General features: G+C 42.8%; 1 long non-coding RNA gene across 1 annotated transcript in view; it reads right to left on the bottom strand.

Moving 5' to 3' along the window:
- Nucleotides 1-16061, bottom strand: part of LOC128794993 (uncharacterized) — a 121720-nt gene that overhangs the window by 97670 nt on the left and 7989 nt on the right. The gene's annotated exons all lie outside the window — the stretch shown is intronic.

The following is a 16061-nucleotide window of genomic DNA, read 5'->3' as shown; positions in this document are numbered from 1 at the left end:
GTAGCATTTACAGATTGCCTGCAAAGTGTGAGGGAATGCAGCCATTCTTGGAGAGGTTGTGGACTCAAGAAGACTCAATCCCCGTTGAAGACTTTACTTTTGTTTCCTAAAAACCTTCCTTTCAGAGGAATCAAAATTAAATAAATACTGTTGTCTGAAACAAGTTTTCCCACAGAACAGTCTTCTGGGCAGAGGAGCACTGAGTTTGTGGCTCACCCATCTGCATCCTGGAGGAACAACTGGAGGAAAATGACACCTCCTGTAAGTCCCAGCTGCACCCAGAGGTTTCCTGTGTCCCTAGCTGCAGTGATCCTGGGCACTCTGCAGGACTGGGGCCAATCCAGGTATGAACATTCCTGCTCTGTTCCTTCATGGATGCCATGCCCTGGGCATGTCCCTGCAGTCTGAAGTATCAGTGTGACACACACCGAGTGCCATGTCCCTCCAGCCACAGAATTCCTCCTGGGAGCCCCTCAGCAGCTTGGCTGCCACATCAGGTCAGTTCCAGTGGCCCAAAGGAGCTGGAGCACAGCCAGAACCTCCCCACTGGCTCCTCTCAGAACACCTTCCCAGGACTGTAATGAAGAACTCTGTGCGTGTGGTGAGTGGTTGTGGGAGTCAGGTCCTCACTTCCAAAGCTACCCAGGGGAGAAGAAAGGCAACTCCCCTGGGAAACCCCCCAAAAAGGGACTCTGGGCCTTGTCAGACTGTAAAGTACAAAGGGTGACTTCCTCAGGCACAATGCTCCTGGCAATTCCCACTTCCTGTCTCCCAGAGCTTCTCTAAGTGCTCTATGCTGTGACATCTGACTTTGAAGCAGCAGAGTCATGAGTGACACAGGTCCTTACAGCTCCTGACATGGACATTGCCATTATGTAATCTGGGTGCCAGCCCAAGTTTATTTTTACAAGCATTTCTGTGCCCTCCATAAGCACTTGGCAATTACTGTGACACATGCTCCATGATCTGGGGACATGGGATTGAAAAGGACATCACTGGTTCACAGAGTGCAGCCTCCTGCATATAATCCTGTTAATGAGTTAATCAAGCTTTAATTTGGGACTAGGTACAGAGTCTGCCTGCGCTGCTCCAGCTGGATTCCATTCTGGAGCCCATTCCTGAGTTAACAGGAGAGGTGTGGAGCTGACGGTATGGACACTGAGGATGTTCTGCATGGGAAACAGGCAGGGAGACACTGCTGCCGCCAAGAAAATTGCCTAAATGGGAAAAACCCTGTAGGTGTTCCCGAATCCTCTGTGTCTGAGCAGATCCAGCCTGAGGAGCCAGAGTGTGTCTGGAGCTGAGGAGAAAGCAAGTTCCACAGAGCTCCAGTGCACAGCTCAAAGCTGCTCTCCCTGCAGAGCTGTGCAGGCTCTCCAAGAGATGTGGGAGAGGAGAGGATTTTAGGGAATGGCATCAGAGCTCTGGTGAGTCACGGTGCCAAAAGGTAACAAACACAAAGCATCCACTTCATAACTTTTCTTTGCTCTTCTCTTCAGACTCAGAATTGATCAGAACAATTTTGCATCAAAATTTTATTTTCATGGATTATATTTCACTTTGTATCGATTTAATTAGATACTTAAAAATTTTTAAACTTAAATTTAAAACTTATATTTAATTTTAACTTAAAATGTTTACATTTTAAATTAATTTTTAATCATTTCAAGTCTCAAAATTATGGGGCTTTTTTACTCTTATGTTTATTTTTACGTTATTTTTTCTATCAACAGGACTGGTGCTAAGAATAACAGATGCAAAGTGGGAAGGTGTTTCAGTATGCAAGAAGAAGGCATCTTGCTCTAGAAAAAAAGAAAATATTCATCAAAATAAGCAGCAGGCTTTGCTTAATCGTTGTTTCTTTGTTAGAGATCAACTCAATTTTACTGTTATTCAAAAAGCAGAATTAAAAAATACCCAGCCAGGCCTTCAGCTTATACATCTCCAAGAACACTTCTTTAGTAGTTGAAGTCAGTGTTGAGGGACAGTCCTTTGTGCTGTTTGATTCCTCCTCACCCAAACCCCAGGACAGCCTGGTGTAGGCAAGCATCAGTCCAAGGACTGTTTGCACACAGTGACTCCTCCTGGTGACAGAATTTTGGGGTAAGTGTTTGCTCATGTCCACCCAGCCCAGATCCCAGGAAGAACCAGACTGTGCAGAAAACAGGAATTTGGTTTGCACTGAGACCAGAATGTGATTTTCTAGAAACCAGAAGTATTTCATGACCACACAGAGAAAGAAGATGATGCAGCTGTTCCCTTGCTATAATCAAGCTTACTCTTTCTCATGTAGATGAACATTCATCTCATCCCATGCAAATTTAGAAATCTCTGGAAACACAACCTTTTAATCCAAAGGAAGGTTAGGAATAAACATTTCTAGGAGTGGTACCGGTATTTCCCAAGGTTTGTAGCACAGTGTAAGGGAGCTCACAGCACTCAGTGACCATGTGGGAATAACTTTCCCTCTGGAGATGGAATATAGGTGAATAAAAGCCTGGCCCAGGACTTTCCATGACACTGAGATAACAAGCTGCACTCAGAATAAAATCCCTCTCTGACCTCAGGAGTTCAGAGACCCAGCAGTCCATCCCATTCCAAAGGGAGGCTGCTGCTATTGGATTTTCTGTTGAAAAGGCTGAGTATCCTTAACCTTAAACAAATAATTGCTTTCTGTTTGATTTTCTTTGGTGGTATAAGAGGATTTGATTTGAAAGCTTTGAAGGTCTGAGCTCTGCCCTGGGCTGGCACTTTCTCTGGACTCCCTCAAAGCTGGTGATGTCCTTCCCATCCAGCTCTTAGGTGATGCTTCTGTTCTGTGAGAAATGATGCTCAATCAATTATGTTCTTTCCCTTTTTTCCCTCCCACTTTTTGGCTGCACTATTAGACTGTGAGCTCTTTGGCAGGAGGAATGAGAGTTACCATCTGCCTATGCAGTGAGGAGCACTCTTAGATGCAAAAAAAGATAAATGCTTATGATAGCTCATCAAAAGATCAATTAATGTTAAGGCAGAAAACATTGAAGTCAGGAATTCCCAACTTGTCCCAGCTTTGAATTACACTTTTATCAGACAAATACTATCAAAAACTCCTCGGAATTACTGGGGACCCTTCTTGAAGCTGCCAAATGTTTGAGCTGCAGCTGCAAATTTGGTAACACTCTCTGTGGAAAGGCTGAGCACTGAGAGAAGCTGGTTCCTCTGTGGATAGGCTGAGGGAGACACAACGGTACAACAGAGAAATCCCTTCAATCTTTGTAGCAAATTAGCTCAGGAATTACCTGGTAAATGTTTAGCAGAACCTCTGCTCCCTACAACAAAAGCTACAAACGCTTCTCAGCACTCTACAGCAAGCTTAAGCCATAAAATTTGCAACTCCAAAGCCACAAATCACGGTTGTAAAAGTTGCAGTCACACAAGAGCACTGGATAAAATATTAAAAGGTATAATCTATAATACAAGCTGTGTCTCCTGCTGTCTGTCAGTGAGAGGGTGTCACTGAGCACTTCTGCACACCCTTGATACAGAATGAGACATCTGACTCCCCTGCAAGTGCTGCAGACAATCAGTTTTCTTCATTTTTTCACGTCCCAAACTGCCTTGGAACAAAAGATGATGATAATAACAGATTAACTCTTCTTTTTTGAGCTCAGTCCAGGGAGCCATCACAACATGGTTTGTACAATATTCTTTAACAATCTGCAGTTAGACAGAAAAGATGTTTTTGAAATAATGATGGCAGTTGCCCAAAGGTAAATCTCTGTGTTTTGATAAAATAGCAATCCCCTTCAGCTAAGTCCATATAGGTGAAAGGAAAAAGAGAAGGAACAGCAACATTCCTCATTCCTTCCCTTTCACAGCAGCCTCAGCCAGCTTAGCACTGATCCCATGTAGCTGTGTACCCAGGCAATGAGATCCTGGGGACTCAAGACTGGAGCCCTGACATTCTGAAAGAGGCAATTAGCCTTTCTGTGCTTTCTACATTTCTACTCCTTGAAGAATGGGAATGAAACCAAATTGATGAGGGACATGTGGAGATGGGAAAAGCTGACTTGCTGTAAAGAGTGGAAAACAACTCCTCAGTACATAAAAAATAGGCTGGATTTATGGATTTGTTCTTTAGGCAAGTGTCTGAAAACTGCTTCTGCAAGTCAAAGATCACACCACAGGTTCTCTTTTAAAGTGCACATGGCTATGGAGACACAGTTAGTAAATAAAGCAGTCCCAAACCACGAGAAGCTGCTGCAGCCATTAACTCATCAGGACAGCTCCAGGTATCCCTATTTCCTAGCAGAGGAGGATCTGATAGGATGAGGATTACAGTGACATGGTATTATCCAGCACAGACTTCCAGATGTGAGGAAAGTATTGCTGCCACTTCTGTCTCTCTGATGATCAGCAGGATCCCTGCTGGCTTCTCTTGACCCTTAAGGACAAGACTAGGAGACCATGGCGGAAGGAGGCCCAAAAACGTGCCCAGTTCTGGGCAAGCAACAAAGGTGACACTGCAAAGGGACCTGATCTGATTCAGCAGTGCCTGGGTGTCTGGAGTTATTTTCCATTAAATTGGCACTGCTGTGGGACTCTGCTGTGAAATGTTCCATTCTGGGGCTAAAGGCAGCTCCTGTCCAGCACTGCTGCTTGTCTTCCAGGGCATTCCTGGGGGAATCACAGCACCCACGGAGCCCAGGGTGGAGAATCCACCCCTCAGAGACACCACTCGGGGACAGAGCAGGAGAGGAGCCTCCAGCCCATCCTCCCGCTCTGCTGAGAGAAGCTGGCTGTGCAGACAGGAGCACTCAGCAGCCTGCAGCAGGTGGAACAGTGCCTGCCTGATCCCAGCATCCTGGGAAAATGAGGGGGTGAACATGGAGGTGACTCAGCTCAGAGGAGCATGTAGCTCAGCTGGAGATGAAATCCTACTGAGCCTGAGCAGTCTCATTATGGTTTTTAAAGGACTTTTTCCATAATGTGAAAATACAGCCTAAGAAACTGCTTTGGCCAGTGTTTGTTACAGGTAACACTAGCCCTCAGCTCCATTTCTTGGGCTTTGCTGGTTCCTCTTTTCACTCAAGCTCTCCTGAGCACTGCTGTGATCTCCAGCCCTCATTATTCACTTGCAAGATGTCATGGCTCAAAGCCTTCCTCTGCCCTGGACAGGTACCAGTGTCCTTGTCACCTCCAACAACGAGGAATGAGCTTGTCCCCTCCCCTCACTTGGATCTGGACCTGCTCCCAACAGCCCTTCATTTATGTTGCAACAACCTGAGGCTCACACTGACACTTCGAACTTCTCAGAACTATCTAATTGTGAGGAGAGTGACCCAAAAAACCCATCCCCCAGACAAACACAGCATGACAGGAAATGTAATAGCAAATGGTTGTTTGCCAGTGCAGAAGAACTATTTTGAGCACTTGGTGTGGACTCCAGCAATCTTGACAAACCTTTTAAGGATTACCAAGCTCTGAAGTAGAAGTTTATTTTGTAAATACTGTGATGCAAGAGCCACTCTGCTCCTGCTACTTTCCTTACAATATCACCAGAAGGGAGCAAAAATATCTCCTATCTCCTCTATGATACAGCAGATGTGCAAGGAAAGCAGTTCTGTTCTCTCTTCATCCTCCTGTTGGGCTCCTCTAATCAAAACAGAATGGAATGGAAAAGGTTTTTCCTAAAGGCCATTAGAGTTTGCTAATTATTGTGAAATGAGAATCAGTTCAAAATAATGTGCCTTTTTTAATTTGTTAATATTTACACCATCCCTGAGAGGGGAAAAAAGGACAGCATGGAAGAATAAGAAAAAAGCAGTCTACAAATGTTTCATTTTCTCTCTCCTATTCCCTAAAGCAGCATTAGTATCAGCTGAAATTAGAAAGGAATATATTGAAATAGTTCTTGCCTTCCCAATGTGTTTCTGAGGAGTTGCACACTGCAGGTGAGTTTGGGTGGAGTTACCCCAGAGAGGACAACACTCACACCTTTTGAAGGACCTGTCTTTGTCAGAAACATGTCAATCTTTTCTGTAGCTGAATTCCAAACTGCCTCTAAACAGTGAAGCTCAGGGAAGCCATTTCCAGAGCTGTGCACCCCAGTTGTGTTTCAAAGCTATGCAATACCTTGATTTGACAAGGAAACCAGCCAGTACCTGGTTGTGCAGAATACCTTTCTCCTCACACTTAGACACAACATCATTTTAGGATTTCAGCAGCCAAAATCATGGCCAAAGAAGTGCATGAAGCAGCTCAGGCTGATTATTTTCAGACAAAGATGCAACAGTTCTAAAATTCACTTTACAAGTTCAAAGACCTTATTGCAAAACAGTGTTTGCTTAAAACTTCAATTGATGGACCTGGAAATAGCAGGAAGAAATACTGTGTTCTATTTACACTAACAAACCCACAGCTCATTCTTGACTTCCTCATTTAAACAGGTCATGGCTTCACTGCTGGTTTTATAATTACCTTCAAAGCATTTAGTGTTAACCAGAGATTCACAGAGTACATGGGGTTCAAAGATCCTACACCTCCTACATCCTCTGGTCTAGCATTTCTGGTCTAACACCCCCCTCTACTTTACATTCTCCTGTTGACATTTTACAGAATCATTTATAAAGAAATTCTCTCCCTCTGCTGTTTCACCTGCTCTCCAAGCAGACCTGCAGCTCTTTGTGCCTCAGTCTCTCTTCCCTGATCCATGAGCCCTGCAGGACATGCAAAGCTTCAAGGATCCTCTCCCCTCTGGAATCTCATTTTAAAACCAACCCTTCATTTGCCATTTTTCTTTGAAAATCTACATCACAAATGTGGTTCTTTCTATTTCTGATGACATCCCAATAGAAGAAATATTTTATTAACAAGACTCCAGCAGGTCCTGTAAACACTGAAATCACTAAGGCTGCATTATTTGGCAAGAACAACTTTCTGGATGGGGTTTGGATCAAACCAGCCACTGCAGCCAGCCCAGAGTCCCTGTTGTCTCATAGCAACAGGATCATTTGCTGAGGAAGCAGCACTGATCACCAGCTGGAGCACTTTTTGTTGTGGCTTATTCATGAGGCAAAGTCAGATGCATCCGTGGCTCTGAAATATCACTGGGACATGCCTTGAAACCCAATTTCATTCCCTGTGGCTGATGCTCACAACTCAGCAGCCACAAACAGGAGAAGGGTGCAGCTCCCTTCTTGTTTCCAGCAGCAATATTAGAAATATATTCAGGAATATTTATGACACTGAGACACAAGGAGAAGCTACAGCTCTTCATTGGTCTTTCTCAGGGCTACCTGAACCTATCAGAGCTTCTTTACTGTTCCCTTCCAACAATTTCTGGAGCAAGGAAGATCTCACCATATTGGATTTGTGTTGTGCTCTGTCTAGCAAGCAAAACCAAGTTTTTCCTTTAACAACTACTTAGATCTAAAAGTAACAAAAACTCCCAATGGAACAAAACAAGGGTAATCACAAGCTCAGTCATGCTTACAGAGGTATTTCTATATGAGACTGTTTGTTTGGTTTTGTGGGGAATTTTTTTGTAATATTTAAGCCTGGATTTTACTAAATGAAACTTTCTGGATGAGACAGGGGAAAATCTATGTTGCAGCAGCCTTTTGAAAAATTTCTACATGTGAGATTTGTCCATGAGATGAGGTTTGCAATTACAAACCATAACCCAATGAGAGGCAAGTGGCAATATTCTCATCATAAACTCCTGAGAAACAAGGCAAGAAACCCCCCAAATGTGTGATTTAGTGAGATCCATGGAGCTGTGCTGAGATGTATTTGTGTGCAGCCTGCAAGAGAAAGATGTTTTCATCTCAGGCTGCAGGTATGACATGAGCATAACATAACGGTGTTAATGGAAAAGCAACTAATACATCAAATGTGATGTTTTGCCTCTGATTTGATGAGCCTGGAAATATTCGACAATAAGGGAATTTCTGTGGTTTACTAAAAACCTGGATAATCTGTCCCTGTAACACCACATCCAGTATCCTGTGACTCCAAACAGTCAAACAAGAGCTAAATCTCGGCTGAGCTTTCCATTTGCTTTAAACGTTAAAATTGTTGCTGTATTATGAAAAGTGATAGCACTTTGATAAAAAAGATCCCACTTTGAACATATTTAAAGAATAGCTCTGCTAAGGAAGAGGCTGCTATTTTCCCCTGTTGAGTTATGGAGTAAAACTGTGGTTCAGCAGATGGCTCATTAAATTTTTGCACCGTGACTGTAGTAGGAGAAGGAAAAAAGGAACAAAAAAGAACAAAAACAAACCTCCTCACCACAACCACAGGAATAAGATGCACTAGCTGCTTACTGTGCAATAAAAACCTTTTTTAGCTTTTATTCATGCACTGAGCAGTAGACAATATCTAAACCTACTTTACACAAGTGAATTCTCTTCATGTTTACAAGCCAGTCCCTATTTCAAGTGGCTTTGTTTGTGGATAAAACATCTCTTTAGAGGAAAGACTGAAAATTCCATCTAGCATTTCCTGCTGTAATTTCTTTTCCTCAGAAGCCTTTAAAAGGGAAGATTCCTGTTCATGATCTGTACACCTTCTGCTAAAATCTGAGTTCCAAGTTTGGACCTCAGCAACAATCTTTATTGCCATCTATTTCATGGCCTGCCCTTCCTGTTTTCTAAAAACAAAATGCTGCATTTATTTTGAAAATGGGATATCCTGTTGGAAGGCTTTGAGAAAAAAAAAAAGAACATACTGAGCCTGGGAGCTCAAGGATTCCTTCCGGTGCCTTAAGAGAAATAAAGAAATAGTTCTAGTCAAGGAAAGGAAATATGGCAGGAAAAAACACTTGGGAGTTACAATCAGCGCAATCCTAGAGAAATAAATAGTACAGAAATAATCAGAATTACATAAATGGTTCTTTTTCCATGTACACCCACAGTGCCATTCAGGAACTGCAAGGAAAGGGGACATGACAGGACATTGGGAAGGGATAGCACCCAGCAAAGATCCACACAGAGAATTACTGCCACTGAAACAACCAACATTATTAGAGAATTCTATGAACTGGAGCTTCTAATAATATATTTAATTAGATGTAGGATCCTACGCTCAACAAACGTTCAAATAAATGTTTTTAACCATGACTCTTTATTCTCAGAATGTCCAAACTCCATATAATTATGCCAAGTGAGTTCTAATTACTTCCTAGAAGTATCTATGCAGATAATCATCTACCCCCAGACTATCTCATGCTCAGTTGAGCAGCCATAGAAGTCCCAGTGTAACAGATTAGATTTGAGCAGAAATATTTATCCCACTGCTAGAAGTACAAAGATAGAAAATATCTGCTAAATACTTTGATCTCTTTGAATATCAGGCACTGTAAAAAGTATGAAATACCATTATACAGCTGTAAAAGTGGAAACAAGGATTGTTATGCAAAACAAATGCAATGATGCGTTTATTCAAGCATACTGTCTTCCAAATAATCAGAATTCAAACTCAGATACTTTAGAGAAAACTTCAGCAAATCACACTCTGCACAGTCCTGGAAAACTACACCGACAACGTAGCTTGAAGCCCAAGGATTGAGATTCTTTAAACATTGTATTGCCTGTGACTCATGCAATTATCACATCTTTATCCAGCTCCTCCTGAGCTCTTTGTTCAGAATAATATTTTGCAGCAGTAAATTGCATATGCCCTTTGTTCTGGGCTAAAAACACTGCCCCTCCCACTCAGCACCTTGGCAAGAAGAGCAAGCAGAGGAGCATCTCTGCCTTTCCCCTTCTGAAAAATGTTTGCCCCTGGATCTATTTGCTTTGCATACCTTCACTCAGGTTCTGAGGGACAGATCATGGAAGGGGCACTCACAGGTATTGTCACTTCCCAAGTAAACAGATTAAATGCCCACACATTGCTATTTCAAGTCCCTCTCTTGCTGCAGCATTGCAGGTGCTGTGCACTTAAAGCTATAAAGCCACAAACCTCCCACAAAGAGACTTCAGAGCTTCTCCCAGGGTGATGTTGGAAGTTTTGCTTTTAACACCAAACTTGAATGTTTCCAACTCGTGAGTTTTTATACCAGGATTTACAGAAATACATTCAGCTAACCAGTACAAGTGAACCAAAAGTACTCGATTTATTTTTAATAATCTCATCTGGTTCATAATGAATTTTTAACAATGGCAATTGCAAGCCTACTACTTAGAGTAGCTTCCCTCAAAAGGGCACAGCCAACAGAAATAGCTGAAAGGCTCTTTTTGAGCTTCCTGAGTAATTTTTGAACCCCAGAAACCACTCAGAGAGCCATATGCAAGCTTACTGCTCACAAACCCATATCTGAGCTGCTGAGCATGAACTTGTGTCCTTAACAGGATGTTGGAAGACACTCAGTCCAGTTCTCTCATTGACTTGAGCTCCTCTGTTCCTAAACCATGGTGAAAAACAGGTTTTTTTTGCCGTTGTACACCTGAACAGTTTAAGATTCATTGCCATAAATTAAAGATTAAATAATGTGGCAACAGCAAAACAGAACTTGAACTGTGCTAAAACCTGTCCCTAGGTTTCCTCAGCTGCTGTCCTGTATCTTTAGCATTTCTGCTCTCAAACAGCTGCACACTCAAAAGTTTGGGCTGAGAAGCATGAGCAGTAGCAGTGAGCAGGGAATTGGTTATGAGGTGCTGTGTGATGCCAGACAATACAGAACCAAATACTCCCAACGCACTTCTCCCTTTGCAACTCTCATTTTTCTCCATGTAATTTATTTCTTTGCCTGTTACTCCAGCAGTCACTTCTGTCCTTGTTTATGGCCTATTTTATTCATGCAAACTCCAAATTCCTGCACCACTCTGAGGAGAGCCTTGAATATCAATGAGAACAGAGCTTGGGGAGTTGACACTTATCTGGACACTTCAAATAAAACCATAAAATTTGGGTTTTTATACAACAGCATGAAGGTTAATTTCCAGGGATATAAACGATTAGTTGGTTGGCTGGGGGTTTGGTTTTTTTGGGGGGTTTTTGAGGGTTTTTTGTGTGTTTCCTTTGGGTTTGGGGGTTTAGTCTTTTTGGGGGTTTTGGAGGGTTTGGGGGGAGTTTTTTGGAGGTGGGAAATTGGTGGGGCAGAGGAGAAAGCTGCATGCAGGGATTTGGAGAGGGGATAATTTCTTTGCTAATGCTCTTTCACACGGAGTTGGGGGTGGGGATTTAATCAATGTTGGTATTAAACGGAGCTGTGAAACTTGCTGCAGGCAGCACTACATTGATCCTTTTTTAGCTTGGTCAATCACTGAGTACAAATCCGAGTGGCAGCTCACAGGTACTCCATCAGCCGGGATTCTGCCCGTGCCATGGATTCAAAGTGCCACCTAGTGGGAATTGTCACTTCGGAGAGGCCATTGCGGTGACTTTCATTCAGGACCGACTACACTGCTGTAGGAAATGTACTTGTGGATCCCTCACCTATGCTGAGATATTCTCGTTTCCAGGGATATTGTCCATACTAAAGGGGGGGAGGGGGGTGTGGAAACACATTTCCGAAAAGAAACAAAAAAAAATTCTTCATGTTAATTAAGAATTCGATGAAGATAATCCACATACAGTCTGTGCTCAGCAGCCAAGTGCCCAAATCCAGAATGTGCTCCTAGAGCCATGTGTTCACAGAGCTTTCAAAAGTATCACCTAAGGTAAAGAATTTCCCCAGACAGGATTTAGCAGCTCTAATATTAAAATATAACACATTTTCCTTCTAAATTTCAAGGAAGGGTTTCCAGCAGCAGAGAAGTGTTAACCACACACACACAAACACAAAACCCCATGGATGGGAATGCTGGATCCCATTTTGCTGAACTCAGTTGCTTGCTGAGCAGGAATTCCTCCCAGCCTGGGGCTGGAACCTTGTGTTGTGCACCAGGTGTGAAGTGACCAAAGGGAGCTCTTTGTGGATGGGTTTCTCTCCTGTTCCTGTGGGCAGCAGAGGGGCAGGTGAGGCAGCAGGCACTGGACAGAGGTTGTGATCTGTTTGCACTTCTGGGAAGGTTATGGAGCAGTGAATTATCGGGTTAAGGCTGCCACAATGTCACCACTTCCAATCCCATTGCAGCAGGGCCGTGACTCACACAGCCCAAGGAGATCCAGTGCATTGCAAGGTGTTAAAATTCAAAGCACAGAGAACAACAGTGAGGAAAGGAGATTCTTTTTTTTCAGAACTAGGAGTATTCTCAGAGTTCTGGTGAGACAGCTGTTTACTGTAGCCTTCTTAAAGGCTACACTTATGTCAGCATGTTAGCTGGAAGTTGGGGGCATTATTTTAAGAGCATATACACTGATTAACAAAGATGATACATTTTAAGTACAGCTACTCTTTAGACAATACAAGATTAAAATCTCACAGTCCTGCTCTTGGCTCCTCACTGCCATCACCTCCTGAGACCATTCCCTGGTGTGCAGTGGATGTGACATTCCAGCCCTGTGGCTCGGTGCCATGTTGGATGGCAGGAGTGTCCCAGCCCTGCCTGTTCACACCCCAGCTCTGTCACTGCTCAGCAATCCCACTCTGTATTGCAGCACCTTTCAGACCTTTGTAGCCCAGAAAACTCCTTGTAAAAATTAATTTTTAAAAAACTGGCATATTCCATAATAGTCCACTTCAGTTTTCAAAGGAGAGATGTTACCATTAATCGAACAGCAGAGCAAAAATCCCTGCAACATATCCAGAATTCCAAGCCAGGATTCTTCAGGAGCTTTGCTGCTTCCTGCAGCTGGACATGTGACAGACACGAGTCCTGTTCCAAACAGAACTGAGCAGGCTGAGAACTTTGAAATCTGAATAAGGTCATGGGCCCTGCAAGCCCGGAAAGGTCTCCTTGCCATGCAGGCAGCTGACCAGCAGCTGTCCCCATTGCTTCACTGGAGTCAGAGATCAGGCTTGGAACGGGAACACGCCTCCAAAAATGGGTGCTGCTACTCTTTGGAGACCAAAAAGAAAAATAAAAGCTCAGAAAAATAAAACAGAGCTCTGTCGGTCCCTAGATAAGAAGATGGGATGTGTAGGAGAAGGTCTGCATCCCAGGACACGGATGTGGTTAAAATATGAGACAGATCTGCTTGAAAACACGAGGATGGGGCCTTAGCAGATCCATGGCTTTGGAACACTCCAAAACCTCTGGAGACTCATTCATGTAGCAGAAGAGAAATAATCAAAGTGGACTGGAGGATCCCAGTGTTGATGCTTGGTCTCTGCCCACATCATCATCACCTGATAAAGCCTCCTTCAGAGATGTTTTCCCATCCAGGATCTCTGGTGGACACCAACTCCCAGCTTCAGAGGATGGAAACTATTCAAATTTAGAACTAGAAAAATGCATCTTAGAGAGGCCCAAGGGTGAAGGTGTTTTAGGATCATCTCAATAAAGTTGTTTTCCCTCTTGAGAGCTCAGGGCAATTTCTCATTTCCATTCACTTTGCATTTGAGAACTGTTGAGAATATTTAGTTTTAAAATAACTATATTAACATGTGATTATTCACATAGCTCCAGCAATTACAGTCGAATGACTGGTTTAACTAATAGGTATGATGGAAATTATATAAATTATAAAAGCTTGGACTAACCAAAGCTGAAGTACAGCTTGCTGGAGCCAGACCAACTTAGGGTACTTAGGAATCCAAAGGAAACAGTTTCCAGCTTTGTGGGCACAGCATGAGGCCAGAGGAGCAAAAGCATTGTCAGTTCAACCATCCCAGATTGTAAAGCCCTTTCTTTAGGCAGTATGGAAAAGGAAAAATCTCCTTCCATATCAGTATATCCAGTATTACTGAAAGCTTCAAAAGGTATTTTATGTGATTTTTCTAATACACAGGACTAATCACCATTGTACTGCTTTCAGTAGCTCCATGAGACAAATTGAACCATTGTGAAATACAGACCATAATGTTCCTCATGGAACAATGCTGCAGTGGGAGAGAATGAATCCACGACTGGAGCCTGGTGTATCCAACATTCCTGAACACTGAACAAGGGCAGATCCAACTCAGCCCTTCTGCAGAGCTCTGTGCTGGGGTCTATCAGGTACAGAAAGCCTGCAGGAAAAGTTTCCTTGAATGAACATAATTAGAACATTTTGCAGACAGCTGCAGGGCTCCAGTAAAGGAGCAAATGCTGCTTCTTCCTCTGGCTGATTTATTGCTACACCTGCACTCAGGAGAGGCTCTGAAATGCCCACAAGGATGTGGCTTCAACAGTTTTGAAGAGAAAGAAAGGAAATGGAATTAAATTACAACAAAAAGATGTAAAAATTCTTTCTTTGTAACTATTTCAACACTCAAGAGCTACTGAGCAACCACAGTGCTCTAAATTTGAGAAGAGAGAAAAACACTCAAGTTAAAAAATAGGAAGATCCCACTACATTAAAATCACACTTCAACTGCAGACAGGCTGTTTGGAGACACCTAATTCTAAACTGGACAACTGTGATTTATTTTGCTGCTCAGCAGAATGAAGCAGTTCAGATCCGTGACCCACTGATCACTGACTTCCCTGGATTTGAGAAGTCCTTCCCAGCAGCTCTGATGGGTAATTTTGAGTGGCCAGCTGTCACAGATGTGCAAATTGCAAGCAAGTAAGCTCACATATGCAAGCAGCAGAAACAGCTTCTGGCAACTTCCCGGCACCTAATGATTTTTAAAATACCTTTCAGCAATTACACTGGCAAAACACCAGCCCCAAAAACAAGCAAACAAGCATAAGAGGACAAATTTTACCCAAGTGCACAGCAGGAAAATCTGAAATACTCTGAACAGGTAGCTGTGCTTCTGAGATTATCAGTCAAAAAAGCTTTTTCCACAACTCCAGGCCTAAGGCAAATTGTGAGTACAGCCTAAGGACACCATTCTCTCACTACAGGAAACAATGGTGTTGTCAGGTGTGCAAAGTGATTCCTTCCTCCCGAGAACCTGGAAGTTTAAATGGTGTTAAAAGTGCAAAAGACTCAGAGAAAAAATACACCTCTGAACAAAGAAAAAACTCATTATACTTTGCACCTGTTTAAGGAAAAACTCCTTTTAACAAGTCGAATCATTAATAAAGGTGCAATTAAGTATCACATCATTAAAGGAACAGGAATGAAAACAGGGTGAACTCCCATTAAGAGACAATGCTAAGGTATCCATCTGGTTTAAAAAAAGAAATCCACACTTTCTCTCCTTGCTCCTGGTTACAGATGATCTCACAGGGACTTGTTACTCACAAACATAAGATTGCTCCTGAAAGTTAGGAAACTGCTTTCCTGAGTTAAAAAGCTATAATTTGTTCCCATATTTCCAAGAAAAGGTTTTACTTATTGTGAAGAAGCACAGCAATAAGAACAACAACAAAAAAAAACTTCAGGGAAAACTATCACTCATTTCAATATCACAACCAAGACATAAGCACAGGGAAAGTGACAAATTCTGCATTCACTCAATAACAGATTCCCTTTCTGTGAACGTTGGAGGTTAGAATAGAGGAACTTCAATCACCGTGGCAAGCAGCCAGGTCATGAATAGCTAGCTAACATCAACAAGACTATTCGTATGAACAAATGCTCAAAATGACTATGAGACTTCTTGTATATCCTTTGTAATGGTAAAATCACCGGGATTACTGTGGTTTCTAAGTGCTCTCCCACACAGATGAAGAGCTGAAGTCAAGAAGAGTGCTCATGTGAGGAGCTCTGTAAGAGCTGCTGTTAAGCTCCTTTGGTTTTAGCTTAAAAAAATAGAGCACATTGAAGAAGAACTACTACTGGACCAGCAGACACCAGGCTTTGACTAACTCTAACCGAGTGCCTGAAGTGAGATCCTGACATGCACTGCTCAAGGAAAATACAACTTCTACTGTCTGAACAGTTATGGTTAACTACATACTCAGCTCTGCTGGAAGACCACGAGATTTCAAACCACATTCTCAAAGTAAAGAACGGGGCTGGCAGTACATAAAGATCTGTGAGAAAGGAAGCACTGGAACTAGCAGCAAGGTGGGGTTGCCTGCATGGGCAGCCCTTCATTTGAATGCAAATGTAATTTTGGGGCAGGCAGTTATCTGTGACATCAGGCAGGA

This window comes from Vidua chalybeata, chromosome 14, assembly GCF_026979565.1.
Source record: "Vidua chalybeata isolate OUT-0048 chromosome 14, bVidCha1 merged haplotype, whole genome shotgun sequence".
In the NCBI taxonomy this organism is placed as follows: domain Eukaryota; kingdom Metazoa; phylum Chordata; class Aves; order Passeriformes; family Viduidae; genus Vidua; species Vidua chalybeata.
The sequence above is the reverse complement of the archived record's forward strand: the minus strand, read 5'-3'. Positions and strand labels throughout refer to the sequence as shown.